Source organism: Pseudorca crassidens, chromosome X, assembly GCF_039906515.1.
Source record: "Pseudorca crassidens isolate mPseCra1 chromosome X, mPseCra1.hap1, whole genome shotgun sequence".
In the NCBI taxonomy this organism is placed as follows: Eukaryota; Metazoa; Chordata; class Mammalia; order Artiodactyla; family Delphinidae; genus Pseudorca; species Pseudorca crassidens.
Window position 1 is genome coordinate 109,926,133 of NC_090317.1, and position 22,372 is coordinate 109,948,504.

The following is a 22,372-nucleotide window of genomic DNA, read 5'->3' on the forward strand; positions in this document are numbered from 1 at the left end:
TTTAATGGGTACAGAGTTTCAGTTTTACAAGACAAGAAGAGTTCCAAAGATGGATGTTGGTGATCATCGTACAACTACATGAATATACTTAATACCACGGAACTATACGCTTAAAAGTGGTTCAGATGGTAAATTTTCTGTTATGTGAATTTTAGCACAATTTTTAAAAAATTGGAAAAAAAAAGAGAAACCTCTGCATAGGAACACAGTATAAATGGAACATTCCTGTCATTATGCAAACAATGCATAACTCTGAACAGACATTACAAACAGCCTTCATCTCAAAGATTCCAGTGCTTATGTTGTAGTATAAGAACTGAGAAGGTGGGGAACAGCTATGAAGAAAGACTTTCAGCCAGAGAATGATCTCTTTGGACCCAATACCTTGCATTCACACTCAGATTGGATTGCCTCCCATTCTGAGCACCTCTCCTGAAGCCTTTGAACAGTTTATCAATAATCTCTATGAAGAAATGTAATATTTATATGCAGCCCATTGGAACTCTAGGGAACACCAGAATTATCAGAGAAGAACATGTTAAAGAGCTCAAGGGCTACCGTGAAATATTTTTCTGTGGCCTGCCAGTAAAACTTGTAGAAGAGTTTCCTGTTTCTGCAAACTTAGTGTTCCTTTAGATTCCGTGACAACACACAAAACCTACAAATTCATATGGGGCATTTTTTTTTTTTGGCCACACCACACGACATGCGGAACTTCCCTGACCAGTGATTGAACCCATGCCTCCTGCAGTGGAAGCACGGAGTCTTAACCACTGGACCACCAGGGAAGTCCACAGGGGCTTTCTTAAGTGCTTAAAAACAAAGAAATCTTCAAATGTCTTCTGTATCATGGGCATAACAATGATTTGTCTTTCCCCGAGAGACTCCTGAAATTTTGTCTTTGGACAAGGCTTTTTGGCAGATGGCACAGGAATAGTCAGCTTTGCCAGATATGGCAGTGATATTTATCTTTCATACTGTGAATGCAAAGTTAAAAACTTGAAAAGAAATCTTCAAGTGACTCTTCAATTTTTAATAACTATTATATTCCTGAAATCTTGGGTATTTTGCTACTTCAATCCTGTAAGTGTTGAATCCATGAAATTGGACACAAATTTGGACTCTGACATTACCATTGGCTGGTGAGTCTAATGCAAGGCTCTAGCCACCTGGAAGAACCAGACCATGGGCTTCTAGACATTTGCCCCATCTACTTAGGTAAGTTACAGTGTGCTATTCATGTCAATATTGTAGAACGATTTGGAGAATAGGTGAGCTAGATTGATGATGCATCTACCAATACACCTGGAGTAACTGAAACATAAATTTGATAATACTTGTGGAAGCCCTTGAGAAATGCAGTGAATGTATAATGAAATGGTTTTCTGCTCTCCAAAATAAAAACTTTCAAATAGTGATAATTAAAACAAAATGCTTACACATTAAAAAAAAAAATCTGGAAACTGCTGAAAAATAATTTATATATAAAATTTAATCTGATTGCGTCCCTTTATTTAATGGTCTCTGTTTGCTTTCTATCATACCATCACTAGAAAAGCTGTCTGATGTGCACGGTTTATTTTATTTTATATTTTATTTTTAAATTTAATTGAATTTAATTTTTTATTTTAATTTTTTATTTTTGGCCGAGGCACACAGCTTGTGGTATCTTAGTTTCCCGGACCAGGGATCAAACCCGTGCCCGCTGCAGTGGAAGCGCAGAGTCCTAACCACTGGATCTCCAGGGAGTTCCCAATGTGCACAGTTTAAACAGTGCTACTATGCAAGTCTTCAGACAAGGAATGTCTAACTTGAAGTCTACACACTAGGATTATAAATAACTGTATGATTTTACTTGTTGATTAGTGCTGGGTTAGAATATGAGGATTTTTTTCTATAAAAAATAAATATCAAGGACAAGTATACCCATACATTTCAGGGTGTGAGGCATTAGCAAAGAGATAGAAATTTGGACACTTTATATCCACCTCGTGAAAGAATGGACCCAGCTAAAAGAAGAGATACTCTCGTGGAAAAAGGAGAATCATTGGTAATTTGAGACTAGGATCTTTGAGAGATGGCCTAGGTGCAGATGAACTGGATCTCTAGGGAAGAACAGACTGGGTGAGCACCCACATGCTTGAAAGTATAATGTATTGCAGCGGGGCTTTGGACATGTTGAGGGTGATGAAAAAGATGCAGTTGGTCCTGCGTATCTGCGTATTCAACCAAAGTCAAAAATATTGAGGGAAAAAATTCCAGAAATTTCCAAAAAGCAAAACTTGAATTTGCTGTGTGCTGGCAACTATTTACATAGTATTTACAACGATTTACATAGCATTTACATTGTGTTAGGTATTATAAGTAATCTAGAGATTATTTAAAGTATATGGGAAGATGTGTATAAGTTATATGCCAATACTATGCCATATTATATAAGGTACTTGAGCATTCGAAGATTTTGGTATCCTCGGGAGGGTCCTGGAGTCAATCCCCTGTGGATACTGAGGGGCGACAGATATTTGAGACCATAAGAAAGACATAAGTTGAGACGTTCAAAAGCGACCTGAGATGTATACAAAGATACAAAGAAGTAAATTGTACCAATATCTGCAGATGCAGATCAGTTGAACCAGAAAACTAACATGATACTCAAATACAACAGCCAGTCCAGGACACCTTCAATTACAATGGATGGACATAGTTGATATTTTCAATTCCCACCCTGAGTTCAGAGAGAAAATCTTTTGAAAACTGAGAAAATGAGATTTTATTCCAATTCAAGACAGTACCCCTGCAGTTGTGTCAGAAAAAGGCAGTGCAGTTTTGGAGTTACCCCATCACTACCATCCTCCCCATAGGATGTCTCAAATAGACATGCACAGAATTAGGTTTAATTATATACTTCTCCATAACTGTGTCAATGGTGGCAGTCAAACAAGTTTGGATTTTTAAGACTCACAAGACCCCAAAAGACAAGATTTACAAGTCTACCATTTATTGCAGGGAAAGGAAACAATAAGTCAAAGTTTTAGTTAGGATATGCATCACAGCCACAGGCTACCTCACAGCAAGAGTTTTGAAAGGTTGGAAGCAGGCTCCAATTGTCCTGCTTTTTTTTTGGACCAGGAATCATCAACATTTGCATACAACCAGTGATCTCAGGATGGAGTCTTGGCCAGAGCTTCTTACAGCTTTCTGGTCATATTAATCCTAGCTGACCAACCCCAGTGGCAGAGCCCTTGTGCAAACCATCAATACTGCTGCTGTTATCAGGTGTAAACCATCAATCAGGGGCAAACCATCAATCTCACTTTATAAACAGTGCTGGCAAGCTGGCACAAAACATGCTGAAACTTGCCTTGGACCCATGTTACAAAACAGTACTATTAATCATTATATTTCTTTGATCCTGGGTCAGTACCATGCAGATGCATCCCATAATTGAGCAAAACATCTCAGGCCAATTCCAGGCCTGTTGGAATTAACCCTCAGAGCACAATAACCAAGAACAGTCTTTTTGTTTCTAATTGATCATTTCAATTACCCCTTTTGTCCATTAATACCAAGCTTCAGTCCTCTATCTTGGTTGTCTTTCAGGGCAGCCTCCTGTGCCTCCATTATCTCATTTTATAATTGTGATTTATTGTAAGAAATATATTTGGTCTTTGACCCCACTCCTGGCACAGACCCCTTAAATCCCTTGGAATTCCCTGGGATAATATTGATTTAAATGTCTTTTGTTATGTTAATAAGGTGACTTTTGAAAAGCCTTGAGGTAACTTAAGGATGGGGGCTGGTTGCTAGGGGGACCAACATGGTGGGGAGGGGCGAGGGAGGGAAGATTAGAGGGTTGGAACTTTCAGTCCCTCTCTTCAACCTCCAGAATGGGAGAGGGGCTAGAGATTGAATCAATTGCCAAAGTCCAATGATTATTTTTTATTTATTCTTTTTTTATTGAAGTATAGTTAATTTACAATGTTGTGTTGGTTTCAAGTGTACAGCAAAGTGATTCAATTACACATATATGTATATATTCTTTTTCAGATTCTTTTCCATTATAGGTTATTACAAGATAGTGAGCATAGTTCCATGTGCTATACAGTAGGTCCTTGTTGTTTACCTATTTAAATATAGTAGTGTGTCCCTGTTAATCCCAATCTCCTAATTTATCTCTCCCGCCACCCCTCCTGCCCCTTTGGTAACCATAAGTTTGTTTTCTATGCCTGTGAGTCTATTTCTGTTTTGTAAATAAGTTCATTTGTATCATTTTAAAAGATTCCACATATAAGTGATATCATATGATATTTGTCTATCTCAATCTGACTTACTTCACTTAGTATGATAACCTCTAGGTCCATCCATGTTGCTGCAAATGGCATTATTTCATTCCTTTTTATGGCTGAGGGATATTCCATTGTATATATATATACCATCTCTTCTTTATTCATCTGTTCATGGACATTTAGGTTGCTTCCATGTCTTGGCTATTGTAAATAGTGCTGCTATGAACATTGGGGTGCATGTATCATTTTGAATTAGAGTTTTCTCTGGGTATATGCTCAGGAGTGGGATTGCTGAATCATGGTAGCTCTGGTTTTGTTTTTTAAGGAATCTCTATACCATTCTCCTTAGTGGCTGTACCAATTTATAATCCTGCCAACAGTGTAGGAGGGTTCCTTTTTCTCCACACCCTGTCCAGCATTTATTATTTGTAGACTTTTTAATGATGGCCATTCTGACTGGTGTGAGGTGATACCTCATTGTAGTTTTGTCTTGCATTTCTCTAATATTAGTGATAATTGCCAACGTCCAATGATTTAATCAATCATGCCTATGTAGTGAAGCCTCCATAAAACCCCCAAACGATGGGGTTTAGAGAGCTTATGGGTTGGTGAACACATGAAAATTCAGGGAGAGAGGTAGGCCTGGCAAGAGCATGGAAGAGCTATGCCCCCTCCCCATGCCTTACCCTATGTATCTCTTCCATCTGGTCATTCCTGAGTTATATCCTTTTACAATAAACCAGTGATCTAGTAAGTAAAATGTTTCTCTTGAGTTTTGTGAGCTGCTCTCACAATTAGTCGAACCTGAGGAGGGAGTCTTGGGAACCTCTATCTATAGCCAGTTGGTCCCAAGAACAGGTAACAACCTCGGTTTGTGAGTGGCACGTGAAGTCAGGAAGGGTGGAGTCTTGTAGGGCTGAACCCTTAACCTGTGAAATCTCATGCTATCTCTGGGTAGGTAGTGTCGGAATTGAAGTTGAAGTGTAGGACACCCACCTGGTATCTGGAGAATTACCTGGTGCTGTGTGAGAAAACTCCCCTCCACACATTGGAAATTGAGTCTCAGAACCATTTTAATAATATTATCATAGTATTTTTTCATTTGCTTATTTTTCAAAGTACCTTTTGCTAATGCTTCTTCAGTACTCCACGAGCTCAGTAAAATGTTTTTCAATATTATTTTCTATATAGGCAAAAGTGTTAGATAACTTCCTAGTCTCTCTCTCTTGAATTATTATTATTATTATTTATTGTGCTTTCTGTTTACTGGTTTCTTTCTTACTTAGTTTACTTACATGCTTTCCTGAAAAATAGAACATGAGAGGGCTTCCCTGGTGGCACAGTGGTTGAGAGTCCGCCTGCCGATGCAGGGTACACGGGTTCGTGCCCTGGTCCGGGAAGATCCCACATGCCGCAGAGCGGCTGGGCCCGTGAGCCATGGCCGCTGAGCCTGCGTGTCTGGAGCCTGTGCTCCGTAATGGGAGAGCTCACAACAGTGAGAGGCCCACGTACCGCAAAAAAAAAAAAACAGCATGAGAGAAAAGTGGTATGAGTTATTGTATGTCAAAAATATCTTTGTTTTCTTTATCCTTGATTGACAGGTTGGGCTGAATACAGTTTGCAACAACTGTCCCTCAAACTTTTTGTTTCATTTTCTTCTAGTTTCTTTGTTGCTATTGAGAAGTTCATTGCCATCCTATAGGAAAAGGTCCCTTTTTTTCACTCGAAAGCATTATGAGTATTTTCTATAAGCCATATTCATTTCTCTTATCCAATTGTTTTGGTTATTACCTCCAAAGCAATATTAATTAGTAGTACAGACCATGAAAACCTTTTTTCTTCAACATAACTCTTAGTGGAATGCTTTCAGGTGTCCCCATTAATCATAAAATCACCTTTGTCCTCACACAAATGCTTTCCTATTTCACTATTGATGCCATGTAATTGGTGATCCTCTTTAATATGGTTAATTTCTACATTCATGCCCTGCCTCCTATCTGCTCTCATTTCTCTGCAAGATGCCGTCTGATTTACTTAGTTCAGCATTTGGGTCTTTAACCTTTTCCTCTACAAACCAGTAGTGTTTTTAAACATTTGAGTTTCTCATATTAATTTTTTTAAAAAAGCTCCTTGTTCTCAAGATGTTCTTCATGTCTCTCTTTATTGAACATGTTAAACACACTTGCAGTATCTGCTTCAAAAAATCCATCTATTTTCAGTCAACTACATTCTAGTCTCTATTCACACTCCTGCCAATACTCTTGTCAAGAACATCAACAGCTATCTTGTTGATAAAGCCAACTTTTCAAACTTTATTTTATTTGATAAAACATAAGCATTCCAAAATGTTGATCATTTTCTTTTCCTTTTAAAAAACTCTTCCTTCAGTTTTTTATCACAACATATTATTCTGTTTTCTTTCTATAAATTCTCGTTGCTCCCTTTTGGTTTTTTTTTGTGGATGAATTTTATTCTGCCCATCCCTCGAATGTCGGAGTTCTTTGGGTTTCAGTTCTAGGCTATCTCCTTTGCTTAAGTGGACAACCCTCTCTTTGGCAGTTCCACTACTCCCAGGACTTTATAGGCCATCTGTCATATAGCTAACATATAAACTAACATTTTCAAATGTTTACCTCCAGCCTTTGCCTTCATCTTCAGAGGCAAGAAGCTAATAGCCTTATAGATATTTCCACTTGTATTTCTTACAGAAGCCTCAAACTGATTGTATCCAGCTACTATCAGAACTGTTCCTCACAAGTCTCTCTATCTTATTGAATGATAAATTCAGTTACCCTAATAATAAAATTATGCATTTTTCTTAACTGTTTTCTCTACCTTATGCCCAGTTTCCAATAAATCACCTAGTCTGTTGATTATACATTTTAAATGTCTTTATAAATCTTTCTTTTCTCAATATTTACTGCCCAGAAGAAACCAACATCCTTCTCATGAGCTGACTACTCATGACCAGATTCAAACTGAGATTTAAATCTCTTCTTGAAAATTTTCTTCGTGTCTGGCTTAGGTTGCTCTCCTGTCTTCTTAAGCACCACAGACATCTGTGTATAATTACAGTGTATTGCACTGAATGGCAAATATTGACTTATTCATACTTTCCACTAGATTATAAACTTTGTGAATGACTGAATCTTTCTTGCTAGTCATTGAAAAACTAGCAACTAGCAAAAATGGCAATATAGTGCACTCAATAAAAATAGCTCAAATTAATTAAAGAAAACATCTTAAGTGATTTATTAGGTGGTGTCATTGCCAATGATTATCATAGTCCAAAAGAGACAGAACACATTATATTTCCTTTAAAAAATTCTCCTGGGGGAAAAAACTTCAAAAAATGAAGCGGAGAAATTCTTAATATTATTGGGAAATCTAGTAGCCAATATGTCTTTAAATTTTATTTTTGTTTAGTCATAAGTCCATACAAAATTTTCATTATTTATTTTCTAATTAAGGCAAATTTAATATCAATGTAGTCTTTTTGACCAGACCTATTACTTAGATTTAAATGAGAGCATACTCACGGTCAATTTTGGCAAATTGAGATGCTGAGTTTCATTACGTATGCAATTGAATGTGAAGAAATCCAATTCATTCCAGGTGCCATCTTTAGGAATAGACAGTGATTGCCTTTACTGAAGATTGTGTGCTCCTTATATTTATTTATTCATATTTCAGAGTATGCGTATATTGTGGTTGATTACATTAACGTCCTGATCCCTCACCTCTGCCTATATCCATGCACTTTTCTGTGTTTTTTGTAGCCTCCTGGCTCTTAGCTTGCTTTGGCCTAAGGGATATTAGCATATGTGATGTTAAGCAGAGACTTGAAATGAGCTTGCACATTAGGTTATGCACTCTCTTGTGCCTCTGTTACTACCATGAAAGCATTCCTGACCTAGTCTACTGGAGGATGAGAGACATTTGGGCACAGCCAAGTCACCCAATACACCCCAGCCAAAGTCAGCCTAGATCAGTTGACCACCAGATCACCTCAGAACATGTGAGTGAGGCCCGTCAAGATGGGCAGAGCTGCTTAGCTGACTTCCAGTGGAGTGTGTGCACAGTGAGTGTTTACTGCTGTATGCCACTGAGGTTTTGTAGTTGTTTGTTGTGCAGAAAAAGATAACTGGTACATTGCAATCATTTCTATATTCAAAGTTCATTCAGAGTAGTTTCTGAAGAAACATTAAAAAGTTACTCTTATGTAAGTGGCAAACTTGAAATCAATTTCTTTAAATAATTGAACAAAGTGATAAAAAATATTCTGACCCTGTCAATAAACCATAAACAATAGAAATTGAAGGAGTATTTAATAGTACAAAATCTCTCTTTGAATGTATTGAACATCCCTTTTTCATTACTTTGGCTCTAAAGCAGGAGCCAGGTGGCAGAAACAATGTTACCTGTAAAATATTTCCTCTTCCTGGATCCAGGTGACTTCATTTACCTTCCTCTTTTGCATTTTGGCTAGGCTTGTATACTTGAGTTTTTACCTATAGCGGTATGAGAGAAGTGATGTGTTATTTATGGTTCAAGGCAATTAAGGATGGGTATGGGTTCTCCATGTTCACTCTCTCTCCCTCATGTACAGCTGAAAGTGAATAAATTTTAGTAGTGGGTTTTTTCAAAAAGAAATCCAGATCCACAATGCACTTTTGAGGGAAAGTCACCAGGCAGAACCAATGGATCTGAATTGGACTATGACATGAGCAAGAAGTAGACTTTGGTCTATTTGTGTATTGTGGCCACTAACATTAATTATCCTAAATAATACAAGGTTACATTCTCAAAATCCTTTAAATACTATGCAGGTGAATGTCCTAGGTGTAAAATTGTACTCATTATCTACTGCTGCATAATATATTTACCCCAAAACTTAGTAACTTGAAACAACAGTATGGATTATTTCATAGTTTCTGTGGGTCAGGAAGTCAGGAGTGGCCTCAGTGGGTGGATTTGTCTTAAGATCTCTCATGAGGTTGCATTCATCAGGTTGGTTGGGGCTGCAGTCATTCGAAGCTGGAAGATATGCTTCCAAGCTCACTCGTGTGGTTGTTGGCCAACTCCACTTCCTTGCCGTGTGTGTGTCACTCCATGAGCTTCTATGGAGAGCCTTCATGACAAGGCAGCTAGCTACTCCCATAACAAATGATTCAAGAGAGAAAATGCCACAGTCTTTTATAATTGAATCTCAGAAGTGCTGTACCATTACTTCTTCTGTATTCTACTGGTCATACAAGGCAACTGTGATACAGTGTGGGCATGAATACTGGGAGAAGGGGATCCCTGGAGAATATCTGAGCATCCCTGTAGCTACCACAAACACAATAGAGAATGGGGAGGCTTGAGATGAACTGGTGAGTGAATGCCCTACTCAAGTAATTCTTTTTATACTTTTTAGAATACTGTATGGGTCAAAAAAAGCAAATCTGTGGGTCTCATTACAACTGGAAGGAAATACTCTTTTAAAAACACTGTATGTATCGAGGGAAAAGGTGGGTTTCAGTGAAAGAGAAAATGATATACTATTGTAATATGTGTTACTTTCAAGTTGTATCAAGAGAGAAAAGAGAAAATGTCCTTTCTGTGTATCTTTGACTTGAAATGGTAAGATCTTCTTTTATTTCAGTTAGTGTTGAGGGGCAGGTGGTATAATTGTTTCAAGCTGAGTACTTAGTAGCTATCATTATAGGCACATTAAGATAATGTAAAAATGTAATTTGCATAAAATGTCATTAAAATAATCTTTAAGTCATTTTGCCCACTGTAAAGAGGATCCAAAAGAAAGCCATATGGGTAAAATTTTAATTTTTACTGCTTGTTTAAAAAAAAACATAAAAATTGTGTTCATACCTTGATTCTCATGAATGTACACTAGGTCTCCCATTTTTAGCCATATATTCAATATTTGCCAAAAAAAAAAAAGTAGGAGTTGGAAGAAGATAACTATAAAAATAATTCCCATGTACGTGGCTCACCAATTGAGAAAAAAAGAGGTGGGTTGAATATTAAGGAATATAAAAAGAAAACAGTATATATTATAATTTCTGGAACTTGGAGAAAATAGAGGTGCATTTCTAACATAGATTAAGTTAATGGCATCTCTAATTGATAGAGACAGAAGGAAGAATTCAGAATCTGAGGAGAGAAAGGCAAGAAAATTGGAAAATAGATTTTGTTCTATTTTAAATGTCACAATTTTTTTTTAGCTTACATATAGATCCCACATCCTTATTATTATGGATGTGTGGTGTGTATGATCTTTAATCACACGGTTAACAGTAAAACATATATATGCTTATCTTTCTATTGTGACAGAGTTCATTTTCATGTTTTCTAGAGCAATTACCAAAACTCTGTATTAGAAAAACTCTCATGGCAGATGAAGAAAATGAATTATAGCTCATATTGATATTCCCCAAAGGGAGTTCTATTAAAATGGAAATGACCATTGAAGATGTCCAGATTAGGTAAAAATACTGGATGATAAAAAAGGCAGCATCATGGTTTTTATTTGGTATAATGAATAACTACTTCAAATTTCTGTAATGGTATCTTGGCTGTCAATAATGGCAGAAGAGCTATTCAATAAAACAGAAATTTTAAGATATCTAACATATACCTGTTTAGGTGGAAATCAGAACAGATGGTTTTAGAAATCAGTATATAGTGTTGATTTTATGCTCTATAAGCATATAATATTGACTCCACTTTCAACTTTTCATAACAGTTTGTGGGTCATCGTTAGGATATGGGGGCAGAATACTGATCTCGGACTTGACCTAGACCTGGAGCTCCTATTTTTGGCTGTGCAATATCTGGTGATCTGAGGCTCAAATCAACAATTGTGAAATGGAGGTAATGAGGCTTGCCTCAAAGGACAGTTGTGAGAGTTAAATGAGCAACACATTTGCAAATAATTTGGAACTTGAAAAGTACCATGCAAATGTTGGTTATTAACACATATCTCCAACCTATACTGCAAAACAGTTTTTCTCCTTTTCTGCTTTATTTTCCTTCCTTTCTACCATTTTGTGCCTCTGTCACTGCTGCTGTCATAGGACTAGTATCTAAACAGTTCCTGCACTTATAGCCTACTTATAGTCTGCTGTTTCTGATATGCTGGGCACTGAGAATCAAAGTTAAACAAAAAGCAAACTATCTGAGTTGCTTGTTGGAATTTTTGCATTAAATAAATAAGACTGTAATTTAAAGACTCTGGTGTAAAACAGAAGGCAATAATTGTGCAGTAAACTGGTAGCCTTGTTTGGAATGATCTGGATCATCTACTATTTATTTATCTCCTGGTTCCTGCTGAGTTCCAGAAAGATGAAATCTAAGAAGTGTGAAATAAGAATAAATGAAATGTTATAGTATTGTGGTTATGTGGATATTATATATGAATATATAAATATATTTTGGGATATATAAAATGACACAGCTCTTCCCTAGGTAACAATATGTCCATGTGGAGTTTGCTTACTGTTTCTCAAATCTAATGCCTAATCTCATGTCATTCTCACATCTGAATGGTCTCAAGAAAAATAAAGCAAATTTTACTTCTAAAATAATTCCCAGATACTGCCACACTAAAGTTCCAGTATAATATTTGTGTCATCAATAATAGACTGAAATGTACAAGATGTTTAATAAATATTCAATCAGGTAAATAGTGTAATATATGTATTGCTGAAAACCCCTTCCATTGTCTCCTTTAGCTCCTGTGGATAGCAGTGTCAGAGAATGTAATACAGTGCCCCATACAGGATGATTTTCTTGAATGTCTCCCACACTAATCTGTAAATGCCTTTAGAGTGCAAATCACATCCCGTTCTCCTTGCATTCCAGATACTAGCATAAGACTGATATTTAGTAGTTCTCAATAAATGTTTTTGAATGGATGAATCAAAGATGAGAGCAAAGAGGAGGGATGACTAAATACAGCCAAAAGTAGTGAGAGAAAAATTCACGTATAGTATTAACATTTAATGTCTCTCTCTCATTTTGATTTTTTGTTATTTGGATTTTATTTTCTATTGTTTACAAATTCATTTAGGAATAATTAACATATCATTGATGCCACCTATTGTAAGTGTTCAATTCAATCATTTTTGGTAAATCTGTGCAGTTGTGAATCTATCACTACAATCCACTTTTAGAACATTTCCATCACATCAAAAAGTTTCCATTTTCCCTTTTGCAGCCAATCCTCACTCCCACTCCCAGCCTCAGGCAACTAACTACTCATCTACTTTCTGTATCTATAGTGTCTTTTTTTTTTTTTCCTAAAAATCTCATATAAATTGAAAAAACAAGCTATAGTCCTTAGTGACTGTCTTCTATCACTCAGCATAATGTTTTCAAGATTCATCCATGTTGTAACATGTATCAGGATTTCATTCTTCTTTTGCTCAAATGTATTCCATTGTATGTATATATCACCTTTTGTTCATCCCTTCATCTTGGTTTTGCAGACCTACCCTTTTTTGGGTTTAATCTTTCTTTGAGCTCTGATAGTTTTAGGAGTAGTTCCTGAGTCTGGCTGGCCCCAGCTCCTGGAAGGAGCCTTTTTATAAGCTTCCCAAGAGGCTTTCTGGTTTTCACACTTAGCTTTTAATTGTCAATTAATCACTCTACGCCTCTTTTAAAAACTTTTCTCCGAGTGTCAATTATATTTAACATTATCTATTTCCACTGTCTTTTTAAAAAATTATTATTATTTATTATTATTATTTTATGGCTGCATTGGGTCTTCATTGCTGCGTGTGGGCTTTCTCTAGTCGTGGTGAGTGGGGGTTACTCTTCGCTGCGGTGCATGAGCTTCTCATTGCAGTGGCTTCTCTTGTTGCAGAGCACGGGCTCTAGGCGTGTGGGCTTCAGTAGTTGCAGCACATGGGCTCAGTAGTTGTAGTGCACAGGCTCTAGGGTGCGCGGGCTTCACTAGTTGTGGTGCAAGGGCTTAGTTGCTCCGCGGCATGTGGGATCTTCCTGGACCAGGGCTTGAACCCTTGTCCCCTGCATTGGCAGGTGGATTCTTAACCACTCCGCCATCAGGGAAGTCCCTCCACTGTCTTTATAGAAACTACTCCCTTCACTTTTCTCAAATGCCTGATACACAATCACACCTACTCATTCCTTTCCTTTCACTAGAATACCACCCCAGTTAACCATAGTTAAAGTTTTTTTAATTTCACTGTTACCTGTTCCAGGGAATATGTGTGCTCTACATGCCAATAGTGATGGAGTCGTCATTGCCAGCTGAACAGTTGAAGATCCTATCTTAGTATTTGGTCTCTCGGACCACTCCTGGCCCAACTATCAATGGTGGGTTCTCCAAGAAGCAGACTCTAAGATGAAGATTAGTGTGCAAAAATTTTCTTAGGGAGTGCTCTTTGCATCAACATCTGTCAGAAGGAAGTAGAGGAAGCAGGATTTGTCAGAAGGGGAGGTTGGGCTGTGATGCAGTATCAATGAAAGCTTCATACAACTGAATGGAGCTCTGAAGCTGAGAGGGATGGCCCTGTAAAGTTGTCCAGAGTTGAAGCAAGGGAAGCATACCCTTGTATTGATCGGTGAGAATGACTTTGAGCAAGATAACTCCATCAGTGGAGACAATTCTTAAGGAGGGCTCCTCTTCTAAGAGTAAGAGATTAGGGTTGTCTATTAACACTGCTCATTGCAGCTGGGGGAATAAATGCTTCTGTCCTGAAGGGGAATCCAGATGGTATATCACAGCATCATAGAATCAAAAGGATTTTCTCACTGATGACATGAAGGGCATAAGGTAAATTGAGGCATGAATCCAAGGTTTTTGGCCTGAGCAATTAGAAGGATGGAGTTGTTGTTAACTGAGACGGCAAAGGCAATAAGTGAAGTTTTCTGAGGGGGATTTCAGGAATTTAGTTTAGGCCATGTTGTGTGTGACATGTCAATTAAACATCCAAGTAGATATGTCACGTTGACAGTTGGATATATAAGACTGTCAAAGACTCAGGATGATTTTATGAATAGCTGCCAGTATTTTTCAACTGCACTTTCCCATTCTTGTGTTGTTGTTTTGTTTTCTGGTGACCTTTGAAAATATTTTCAATCAACTTCCTTAGTACAAGTACCTGGTTGTTCCATTTACTGAAATCTTGGACATCTAAGCATAACTTTTTTTATATTTTCACACTTGAATGGCAACTTGAGTACATATTAATTCCTGTGGAATGCGAAAATGCCCTTATTACTTTTTTCATGCATAGGTATTTATGACTATTTCTAGACTATTTCTCTTCACTTCAGCTATAGTGTATTGTCATAGAACCCATGCTTTAGTTATTGTTTGTAGATTCATGCTCGAACATAATCAACAGCAAAAATCTACCTACACCCTGTGTTTTAAGACGCTCAGAATGTGTTGATTGATTTTGGCTTTTCCTCAATCACTGAGGCCAATAAGAACTTACTTATTAAGATGGGGCATCTGCTGATATTTAAAAAGCTCAATAGTATTCTTGGTTAATATTTTGTCCCAATTATACAGATTTATTTAGGATGGTTAATATCAAATCAGCTGTTAACATTTTTGTCTTATCTCTGTTGTTATAAGAAGTCATATAAAATACTTCTGGCCTTAGAATATGTTCTTTTCTTATTTTTTGGTTTCAAACACTACTCTTGTTGGGCAGTTAGGAATAAGACTAGTAAATCTTTCAGTCACTCAAATATCTTAATATCAACCTAGAATTTTTAATTTGTGTATTAAAGATGAATAGAGGTTTATCACATAGATAGTGGTAAGGAATACAAGTAGCAAAGAATAGTAAGTCCTAAATAATAATATCACAGGTTATGTACAAGGAAATGTGAAGTCAGAGTGAGGATATGGGCAGAAACGGACCTATTTTTATACTTAATTCCAGATATATATAATACATTTCACATATATATTATATAAATATATATCTGGCTTTAGGTTCACAGAAATTCTTTACTCTTACACTAGCCAGGTAATAAGGAGTTTTATATTGCTGACTACGCTTTCATTCATATTTCTACTGTTGAGCTTAGCATCAATAACAAAATTCCACAGCCTGGTAGGCAGATCTAGGACTTTGAAAAATTACAGGCAATAATAATGGTGAATATGTTCCTACAGGTTAAATCCTATGGTCCTCTCTTAGAAATACTCGATTCAATGACACTTCAATAACAAGACCATGAATTAAATTAGGAAGAGAAACTAAGTCTTTAAAAAGGTGTTACTTTTTCAAAGTCAATGATAGTGACTGTTTGGAATAGAACCCTGGTGCCTTGTGTACCAGTGCAGAGCTATTTCCAATATTCCTCATGACCACAAAATCCAAGGCTTCAATCTGACATTTATTTTCTGTTGTGGATATTGATTTCCTAGGGAAAAAATGAAATGTGCTGTTGTGGTCCTGTGTGCTTTATTGACCAAATAAACTCTAATTGATTAAGAAGGCTTATGTACTGTCCTTTAGTTTGTATATTACTGCAAATTTATTTTAATAAGCTTCTTCAGTGATGGTTGATTGCAACTACATATATTAATAAACAGTACTACTAATGTACAAACAGTTATTACAGACTTATATGTTTTATAGGCCTGCCTTAGCCCAAATAAAACCTTCAGTGTATTTTATAGTACTTCGTGAGGAGCTTTATAATTAAGCTTATGTTTAATTGGGAAGAGGCATGACAATACAATGCAGTTCCTCGAATCCTTTGATTTTTGCTGACTGCATTGAAAACTACAGAAGCCAAAGAACGCTACCAGATATATTTATGACTAAGTTATAAATGATGCCTTTCGTTAAATATTTTTCTAAAAATGTAATATCTTGGTTAAGTTAAAATTTTTTTATCCCACCCAAGATATTGAAGACTCAAAAACTATTACATTTCTCTTCAATATTCCTTATCCCCACATTTCATTTAATATTAGCTTAGTTAATTTTTCCTGTGTATTGATTATTATGAGCAAACTGGGTATAATTCAGTTTACTTAGGTATGCTAAATTAACCATTCTTGGCTACAAACAAAATTAATTTAGTGTAAACACGTTTTGGGGGGGGAGATATAATACTAGCCACTAGATGGAGATAAAGATGAACTCCTTTATGATTTTCCTAGTCTCCACTGCAATAGTAGAAAAACTTAACGGAAAAATGATTTTGTTACCCTGTGCAACCTTGACTGTTGCTTCTTATTTTATCTCCCCTAAACTGTGTTAAATACAAAAGTAGGGATAGGATATGGAAAATATCCAGCAGCAAATAAAGTGTATATTGGTTTTAAATATTTTAAACTACAGCCTTATTTTGACAATCATGGTAAATTGCCTTGCTGTCGTAAACTATATATCCAACTTCGAATTGTAAAACACTACAGGGCACACAAAATAAACTTTCTTAACTCAATCATTCTGCATTGCTATGACTCCTACTGAACGGCATGATTCAGGTCTGTCTACTTCATTGAGCAATACCATTAAACAAGAGAATATAATCAATATTTTTAGAAGACTTCAGCCCACAGCAGAATACACCTTTTTTCCAAGTCCACAGAACATATTCCCAGACAGGCCATATCCTAAGCCACAAAACTAACCTCAAAAAATGTAAAGGAATTAAAATATAACGTATGCTCTTTGACCATCAGGGAATCAAACTATAAATCAATAACAGAAACAGGAAAATCTTCAAACACTTAAAATTAAATAGCACACTTCTAAGTATTTTATAGGTCAAAGAAGAAAGCTCAAGAGAAGTAAAAAATACATCAAACTAGGGCTTCCCTGGTGGCGCAGTGGTTGAGAATCCGCCTGCCGATGCAGGGGACACGGGTTCGTGCCCTGGTCCGGGAGGATCCCACGTGCCACGGAGCGGCTGGGCCCGTGAGCCATGGCTGCTGAGCCTGCACGTCCAGAGCCTGTGCTCCGCAACGGGAGAGGCCACAACAGTGAGAGGCCTGCATACAGAAAAAAAAAAAAAAAAAAGTCAAACTGAATGAAAATGAAAATGCAAGATTTCAAAATTTGTGGGACACAGATAAAGCAGTACTGAGAGTGAAGTTATAGCACTAAATGTTTGCGTTACAAAAGAGGAAAAGTCTTATCAATAATCCATGCACCCATTTCAAGCAACTAGAAAATAACAAAATATATCCAAAACAAGCAGAAAGTGATAATAAAGATAAGGCCAGAAATCAATTAAATTGGAAACACAAAACAATAGAGGAAAACAACAAAAGCAATTGCTGGTTCATTGAAAAGATCAATAAAATTTATAACAACCATAAAATGGAGAGGAAAATATTTTACTAGTATCAGGAATGAAACAGTAGATATCATTACAGATGAATAAGGGGATACTATGTGCAACTAACAAAATCTGTGCAGGGTCTGTATGCAGGAAACTACAAAATCCTAATGAAATAAAGAGAATCTGAGTAAATGGACAAACATGCCATGTTCTTGGAAGACTGACTGACCATAGTAAAGATGTCAGTTCTCCCCAGATTGGTCTATAGGCTAAACACAATTGAATCTATCGTTATTTAAAAAACAAAACAGGAGGAGAGCTTCAAGATGGCAGAGGAGAAAGACGTGGAGATCATCTTCCTCCCCATAAATACATCAAAAATGCATCTACTTGTGGAACAACTCCTACAGAGCACCTACTGAACGCTGGCAGAAGACCTCAGGCCTCACAAAATGCAAGAAAATCCCCACGTACCTGGGTAGGGCCAAAGAAAAAAGAATAGACAGAGACAAAAGAATAGGGATGGGACCTGCACCAGTGGGAGGGAGCTGTGAAGGAGGAAAGGTTTCCACACACTAGGAAGCCCCTTCGTGGGCGGAGACTGCGGGTGGCGGAGGGGGGAAGCTTCGGAGCCACAGAGGAGAGCACAGCCACAGGGGTGCAGAGGGCAAAGCGGAGAAATTCCCACACAGAGGACCATTGCTGACCAGCACTCACCAGCCTGAGAGGCTCGTCTGCTCACCCGCTGGGGTGGGCGGGGGCTGGGACCTGAGACTCGGGCTTTGGTCAGATTGGAGGGAGAGGACTGGGGCTGGCTGCGTGAGCACAGCCTGAAGGGAGCTAGTGCACCACAGCTAGCTGGGATGGGGTCAGGAAAAAGTCTGGACCTGCTGGAGAGGCGAGAGACCTTTGTTTCAGGGTGCACGAGGAGAGGGAATTCCTTCCCCATGTGCCCACAGAAGGAAGAGCACCACCTAAATGAGCTCCAGAGATGGGCGCAAGCCATGGCTATCAGCTCGGACCCCAGAGATGGGCATGAAGTGCTAAGGCTGCCACCAAAAGTCCTGTGTGCAAGCACAGACCACTATCCACACCGCTCTGGGAGCCTGTGCAGCATGCCACTGCCAGGGTCCCGTGATCCAGGGACAAATTCCCTGGGAGAACGCATGACCCACCTCAGGCTGTTGCAACATCACACCAGCCTCTGCCGCCTCAGGCTTGACCCACATTCCAATTATGACTGCCGTACCCATCCCTCCCCCCTGGCCTGAGTGAGCAAGGAAGCCCTAATCAGCTGTTGCTTTAACCCTCTCCTGTCTGGGCGGAAACAGACTCCTGAGGGCAGCCTACATGCAGAGGTGGGGCCAAAACCAAAGCAGAACCCCAGGAGCTGTGCGAACAAAGAAGAGAAAGGGAAATCTCTCTGTGAAGCCTCAGGAGCAGCACATTAAATCCCCACAATCAACTTGGTAAACTCTTCATCTGAAGAATACCTGAAAAGACAACGAATGTTCCCAAAATTGAGGCAGTGGACTTTTGGAGCAACTGTAGACTTAGAGCTTGCTTTTTGAGTCTAATTTGTTTCTGGTTTTATGTTTATCTTAGTTTAGTATTTAGAGCTTATTATCATTGGTGGATTTGTTTATTGGTTTGGTTGCTCTCTTCCTTTTCTTTTTCTTTTATATATATATTTTTTCCTTTTTCTTTTTTCATGCCTGTGTATGTGTATGCTTCTTTGTGTGATTTTGTCTGTGTAGGTTTGTTTTTACCATTTGTCCTAGGGTTCTGACTATCCGTTTTTTTGGTTCTTTTGTTTGTTTTGTTTTCTTTACTTTCTGTTGTTTTTTGATGGTTGTTTTGTTTTTCTTCCTTCCTTTTCTTGTGAGCTGTGTGGCTGGCAGGGTCTTGGTGCTCCAGCCAGGTGTTGGGCTGAGCCTTCAAGGTGGGAGGGACGAGTCCAGGACATTGGACCACCAGGAACCTCACGGCCCCATGTAATAATCGGCGAGAGCTCTCCCAGAGATCTTAGTCTCAACACTAAGACCCAGCTCCATCCAACGGCCAGCAAGCTCCAGTATGAAGCCCTATGCCAGACAACTAGCAAGACAGGAACACAATCCCACCCATTAGCAGAGAAGCTGCCTAAAATCATAATAAGTTCACAGACACTCCAAAACACACCACTGGATGCGACGCTACCCACCAGAAGGACAAAATACAGAACCATCCACCAGAACACAGGCACCAGTCCCCTCCACCAGGAAGCCTACACAAGCAACTGACCCAACATCACACACTGGGGGCAGACACCAAAAACAATTGGAACTATGAACCAGCAGCCTGTGAAAAGGAGACCCCACACATAGTAAGTAAAACAAAGTGAGAAAAGACAGAAATGCAGCAGATAAAGGAGCAAGGTAAAAACGAACCACACCAAACAAATGAAGGGGAAATCGGCAGTCTACCTGAAAAAGAATTCAGAGTAATGATAGTAAAGATGATCCAAAATCTTGGAAACAGAATGGAGAAAATACAAGAAACGTTTAACAAGGACCTAGAAGAACTAAAGAGCAAACAAACAATGATGAACAACACAATAAATGAAATTAAAAATTCTCTAGGAGGAATCAATAGCAGAATAACTGAGGCAGAAGAACGGATAAGTGACCTGGAAGATAAAGTAGTGGAAATAACTGCCACAGAGGAGAATAAAGAAAAAAGAATGAAAAGAATTGAGGACAGTCTCACAGACCTCTGGGACAACATTAAACGCACCAACATTCGAATAACAGGGGTCCGCAGAAGAAGAAGAGCAAAAGAAAGGGTCTGAGAAAATTTTGAAGAGATTATAGTTGAAAACTTCCCTAACATGGGAAAGGAAATAGTCAAGTCCGGGAAGTTCAGAGAGTCTCATTCAGGATAAATACAAGGAGAAACATTCCAAGACACATATTAATCAAACTTTCAAAAATTAAATACAAAGAAAACATATTAAAAGCAGCAAGGGAAAAGCAACAAATAACATACAAGGGAAGCCCCATAAGGTTAACAACTGATATTTCAGCAGAAACTCTGCAAGCCAGAAGGGAGTGGCAGGACATATTTAAAGTGATGAAAGGGAAAAGCCTACAACCAAGATTACTGTACGCAGTAAGGATCACATTCAGATTCGACGGAGAAATTAAAACCTTTATAGACAAGCAAAAGTTAAGAGACTTCGGCACCACCAAACCAGCTTTACAACAAATGCTAAAGGAACTTCTCTAGGCAGGAAACACAAGAGAAGGGAAAGACCTACAATAATGAACCCAAAACAATTAAGAAAATGGTAATAGGAACATACATATCGATAATTGCCTTAAATGTAAATGGATTAAATGCTCCAACCTAAAGACACAGACGGGCTGAATGGATAAAAAAACAAGACCCATATATATGCTGTCTACAAGAGACCCACTTCAGACCTAGGGACACATACAGACTGAAAGTGAGGGGATGGAAAAAGATATCCCATGCAAATGGCAATGAAAAGAAAGCTGGAGTAGCAATACTCATGTCAGACAAAATAGACTTTAAAATAAAGACTATTACAAGAGACAAAGAAGGACACTACATAATGACCAAGGGATCAATCCAAGAAGAAGATATAACAACTGTAAATATTTATGCACCCAACATAGGAGCACTTCAGTACATAAGGCAAATGCTAAGAGCCATAAAAGGGGAAATCGACAGTAACACAATCATAGTAGGGGACTTTAACCCCCCACTTTCACCAATGGACAGATCATCCAAAATGAAAATAAATAAGGAAACACAAGCTTTTAATTACACATTGAACAAGATGGACTTAATTGATATTTATAGGACATTCCATCCAAAAACAACAGAATACACTTTCTTCTCAAGTGCTCATGGAACATTCTCCAGGATAGATCATATCTTGGGTCACAAATCAAGCCTTGGTAAATTTAAGAAAATTGAAATCATATCAAGTATCTTTTCTGACCACAACACTATGAGACTATATATCAATTACAGGAAAAAAACTGTAAAAAAATACAAACACATGGAGGCTAAACAATATGCTACTCAGTAACCAAGAGATCACTGAAGAAATCAAAGAGGAAATCAAAAAATACCTAGAAACAAATGACACTGGAAACACTATGATCCAAAACCCATGGGATGCAGCAAAAGCAGTTCTAAGAAGGAAGTTTATAGCAATACAGTCCTACCTCAAGAAACAAGAAAAATCTCAAATAAACAACCTAACCTTACACCTAAAGCAATTAGAGAAAGAAGAACAAAAAACCCCTCAAAGTTAGCAGTAGGAAAGAAATCATAAAGATCTGATGAGAAATAAATGAAAAAGAAAGGAAGGAAGCAATAGCATAGACCAATAAAACTAAAAGCTGGTTCTTTGAGAAGATAAACAAAATTGATAAACCATTAGCCAGACACATCAGGAAAAAATGGAAGACTCAGATCAACAGAATTAGAAATGAAAAAGGAGAAGTGAGAACTGACACTGGAGAAAAACAAAGGATCATGAGAGATTACTACAAGCAACTCTATGCCAATAAAATGAACAAGCACGAAGAAACAAATTCTTGGAAAGGTACAATTTTCCAAGACTGAACCAGGAAGAAATAGAAAACATGAACAGAACAATCACAAGCACTGAAATTGAAACTGTGATTAAAAATCTTCCAACAAACAAAAGCCCAGGACCAGATGGCTTCACAGGTGAATTCTATCAAACTTTTAGAGAAAAGCTAACACCTATGCTTCTC

The 22,372-nt window shown here is 37.8% G+C and overlaps 1 pseudogene; it reads left to right on the forward strand.

Moving 5' to 3' along the window:
- Nucleotides 1-233: 233 nt before the first annotated feature.
- Nucleotides 234-1,271, forward strand: LOC137216716 (archaemetzincin-2-like; annotated as a pseudogene).
- The last annotated feature ends 21,101 nt before the right edge of the window (nt 1,272-22,372 follow it).